Source organism: Macrobrachium nipponense, chromosome 25, assembly GCF_015104395.2.
Source record: "Macrobrachium nipponense isolate FS-2020 chromosome 25, ASM1510439v2, whole genome shotgun sequence".
Classification (NCBI taxonomy): domain Eukaryota; kingdom Metazoa; phylum Arthropoda; class Malacostraca; order Decapoda; family Palaemonidae; genus Macrobrachium; species Macrobrachium nipponense.
The window spans coordinates 36801251-36806406 of record NC_087214.1 but is presented as its reverse complement, the minus strand read 5'-3'; positions in this window follow the sequence as shown (position 1 = coordinate 36806406).

The following is a 5156-nucleotide window of genomic DNA, read 5'->3' as shown; positions in this document are numbered from 1 at the left end:
AAGTCACCAAGCATAATAAACTTAATAGTATTTGTGGTACAATAATCCTGCCAAATAAGTGATGACGAACTAATAGATAAAAATAGTTAATGGACTCGCTCAAGAAAAGATATAAAAACATTGAAGATTGTGACATCTATGATATCCCAAGTAGGAAAAAATTCAAAAATTAATATACAACAAATAGCTAAATTGAAATTTGAAGGAAATGAACTCCCTTTAACTATTAAAGTATTAGGGCAGACGAGAGAGATAAGACCATATATCCCTAAACACTACAGTGCAAATCATGTAATAAATTTGGCCATTCAATAAAAATTGTAGAGAAGCTCCAAGATGTGCATGTTGTGGATCATACAACCACACAACAAAATGGGACTGTGAAAACCCAATTTGCATAAATTGTGGTCAGAATCACCACTCAAGATCAAAGGAATGCGCATATTACCTATACAATACTGAACTAAAAATCTTACAAGAAAGGAGTGGAATTTTTGTCAATAAGAGAAGCGAAGATAGAACTAAAAGTAAGAGGTTTACAAGACCCAGCAAGGAAAAACACATATAAAGAGGTAGTAAATAAAGAAGCGCAAAACCAAATTCCTACAATATTGCACAGTATAAATCAGACTGAAAATACTCATAATATTAAGGCCCAAAATTCAAGCTCGGAAGCTACAGAACATATAAGCAACACAAATTTATATAATATATTACCAACACCAGAAATGCAAGAAGACATGATGAATGTGGAGGACAAGCAAAATACAAGAGCTAAGTCAAAAGACAAAAAAAAAGACTACTTGAAACAACCCCACCCAAATCCAAGAAACAAAGTTAAACAATCAGTAAGACCCAAAATCTATATGGAAAAAAATGAATACCGAGTAGACAGAGTCAACGAAAAATTGCTTGCAAACTAAAAATGAAAAAAGAGAAAACCCAAATAAAAGAAAAAGTAAAACATCAGCTAAAAAATTGAAGAAAGTATTGAAATAGAACCAAGAGCAAAAGCCATTTAAATGCACCTTCTAATAAAAAGAACATCTGAGACTCTTCAGCCAACAAAGAAAACAATAGCAGAAATACATCACCCACCAAAAGAAGAACAAAGTACAGCAAAATTATACAACTTCAATAAAATTCAAAGTTCAGGAAAACAAATAAAGATATTAAAACAAAAAACCCAAAACCTTTTTAAAATGTCTATTTTACAATGGAATAATAGAGGATACGTATCAAATAATGAAAACTTAAAATCATTAATTAGAGAATGTAATGCAAATATCATTTGCTTACAGGAAACTAAAAATAGGTAACAATGTTATCAATGCTGCATAAATTATAATGTGTGGAAATCAACACCATTTTAAATGACAACACCAAGGAGGAAACTGCAATCATAACGCATTCTTCAATCAAATGCCAACCTGTTAGGATTAACTCGGTAATACAGGCATGTGCAGTTCAAGTATTCTGGAAAAAAAAATAACAATATGCACAATATACATGGAACCATCTTTAGAAAGTCGCTTAATAGATCATCTTGGAAAATAAATAGACCATTACAAGTGGAAGATTTAGAAAATCTAATAGAAACAATTACCAAGACCTTACCTATTAGTAGGTGACTTCAACGCCAAACATCCCATGTGGGGTGGAAGTACAATCATCTGACAGGAGAGGAAACACTGTCCTAGATTTTATAGATAACAAAAATTTGATTATTTTAAATGATGGTTCTCCAACAAGATTTGATGTTTATCATAATACCTCATCTGCAATAGACATCACTTTATGTTCCCCAGAAATTGCCACAGATTTCAGTTGGAAAGTAAATAATAATTTATTTGGGAGTGACCACTGGCCAATACAAATTGAGCTAAAAAATAATAATTAATATAACATATATACCGAAGAGGAAAATGGAGGAAGCAAATTGGAATTTATATAAAGAGAAAACGGTGATTAACAAAAAAACAAAAATATGACTTACAAAACACATAGATGCTTATGAACATCTAATAAAAACAATAGATGATAAAGCAAATGAAACTATTCCAGTTACCTCAGGCAATCCGACTAGACCACTGGTACCCTGGTGGAATGAGGAATGTAAAGCAGCAAGGAAGATAACGAGGACATGCTTTAGAAGATATCTGAGACATAAATGTGATGCCAACAAAATTGCATATTTGAGAGCTAAAGCAAAGCAAAAGAAGGAAATATTCAAGATAGCCAAAAGAAATTCATGGAAAAAATATATTAATAATATAAATTCTAAAACTCAAGACAAAGAAATCTGGAAGAAAATAAATAAAACTGCAGGGTAGATATCGGCCAGAACCATTACCTACATTAAAAGTAGAAAACAACTATATTTCAAACCCCAAAAACTCGTAGCAAATGAATTGGGTAAATGCTTCGCCAAAACATCTAGTATCTCGAACTATCAAAAAAAAATTCCAATTAAAAATCAAAAATTATGTCCCAATACCAATAAAATCTAATAATCAGGAAATCTATAATCTTCCTTTCACCATGGAAGAACTGGAAAATGTCCTGAAACTTGCAAGTCCAACAGCTCCAGGGAAGACAACATTAGATATGAAATGGTAAAAAATCTACCAGATGAAAGCAAAACCTTTTTATTAGAAATTTTAAATGAATTATGGCACTCTCACAGCATACCTAAAACCTGGAAAGAATCTTTAATCATACCAGGCTTAAAACCAGGAAAAGACCCAGAGTCACCAAGCAGCTATAGGCCAATAGCCCTTACTAGTTGTCTAAGTAAGATATTTGAAAAAATGGTGAATAACAGACTAATATGGGTATTAGAAAAATAAACAGCTATTGTCAAACAGACGTTTGGATTCAGGAAAAATAAAAGTACCATAGATCCCCTCTAATGATTACAGAGAAATACAAAATGCAATGGTTGGTAAAAAACAAAAGGACAATAGGAGTATTTTTTGATTTAGAGAAGGCATATGATACCACCTGGAGGGGAGGGATTTTTAAAAAAAAAGAAAAAAATTGATAGAATGGGGAAGAGGACGGCAATTTATATGAATATATTAAGGAATTCCTATCTGAAAGATATATAAAAGTGAAAAGTGGGGGCAGAAATCTCTGATTCATTTATCCAGGAGGAAGGAATCCCCAAGGTAGTGTACTAAGCGTGGCGTTGTTTGCAATAGCAATAAATGAGATAATTGAAATGATCCCGCCAGGAGTCAAGGATCCCTTTTTGTAGATGACTTCGTCAATATAGGTATGGTGGATGAAAAACGCGCTGGACATAAGCAACAGATTGCAAGCAGCCATAAATAGGGTAAAAAAAAAATGGGCCGATAACAAGGTTTAAATTTTCTCCGAAAAAACAAAAAACAAAAGCTGTCAGATTTACAAGATCAAGAAAACAGGAATTAATTCCTACTTTATTTATAAATGAATGATATAAATTGAATATGATGATCAGATAAAATTCCTCGGTGTAATACTTGATAAAAACTTACATATAAAGAAACATATAGAACAACTGGCGATAAAAGTAAGAAAATCCTTAAATATAATAAAAGTAATTGCGCATAATGAGTGGGGTGCTGATAGAACCTCTCTGATAAAAGTATATAAGGCTCTTTGTCTAAGTAAACTTGATTATGCATGTCAAGTATATGGTAGTGCTTCTAAAACCTTATTAACAAAACTGGATGTCATACATAACATGGGTATTAGACTATGCACTGGAGCCTACAGAACTTCCCCCGTGGAAAGTCTGTATGTAGAAGCAGGAATAGATCCCCTGAAAGTACGAAGAGAAGAAATGGGATTAAAATACATAGCTAAAATAAATAACCTTAATGATAATCCAAACACCAAATATATGAAGAAACATAACAAATAATTATGACGACAAACCAAGAGCCTCTAAACCATTGGTGAATAGATTAAAACCTGATATAGAACATCTAAAATTAGGAACAAGTAGCATATCAAATAACAACTTCTAAAATACCTCCGTGGGAGACATGCTAAAATAGAAATCTGTGAGAAATCATTTGATAAGAAGGTACAGATGCACAATTGAAGAGTGAATTTCTGTCACACCAGGAAAAACATAAACGGGATATAAGTATTTATACAGATGGTTCCAAGTCGAAGGAGGGTGTAGGCTATGCTGTAGTAACAAAAAATATAAAAATAAGGGAAAAAATTCCAAAAATATGCTCGATATTCACTGCAGAGATTAATGCTATATTAGAGGCTATAAAATATACCTTTATGGTGGGAAAGGCAAACGATACCTTTGTAATATACACGGATTCTTACAGTGCTTTAGAAGCGCTAAGACAATACACAGTTTCTCATCCCGTAATTGAAGAAATAAGAGAGTGGATAGATATAATAGTAAAACGGAAATCTATAAATATAAAACTCTGTTGGGTCCCTTCCCATGTGGGCATAAAGGGTAATGAAGAGGTGGATAAAGAAGCCAAAAAGGCAGTAAAAAAGGAGTCTATCAAAAAAATACAAATACCTTACAATGACATTAAAACAACAATAAATGAATACTGTCAATCAAATGGGAAAAAGAATGGCTAGAATTGAATCATAAATTAAAGCATATTAAATCATCTGTAAAACCTTGGAATAGACAACAATGTCAAGAAGGGAAGATATCTATAACAAGATTAAGAATAGGACATACATACTTGACACACAAATACTTGATGTTGCAAGGCGAGGAAAGACAGGCCCCTTACTGTGACCATTGTCGTACTCTGGTCACAGTCCGTCATCTGGCTAAACTGAATGCAAAAAATTCGAAAGAAAACGAAGATCCAATAACATATATAATATCCCACTTGAAGAACTATTGGGAGAAAATGCCCCACTTCAAAAATATAGTAAATTATCTCAAAGAAATAAACCTGCTTTATATGATATAACACGTTCTTATAATTTCATAGTTATACAGTAAGCGCTGAATGGCCTTTGCTGCCCCAGTGCTTGGTGTTACACCTAAACTTTATAAAACCAACCAACCAACCCCAAACATCAGCACCGCACACCCTTCCTTCTACCTTCTTCCGATAGTAAGTGAAAGGAAGAAGGAGAAGAGAAATTACCGTAACAACCAAACACGGACA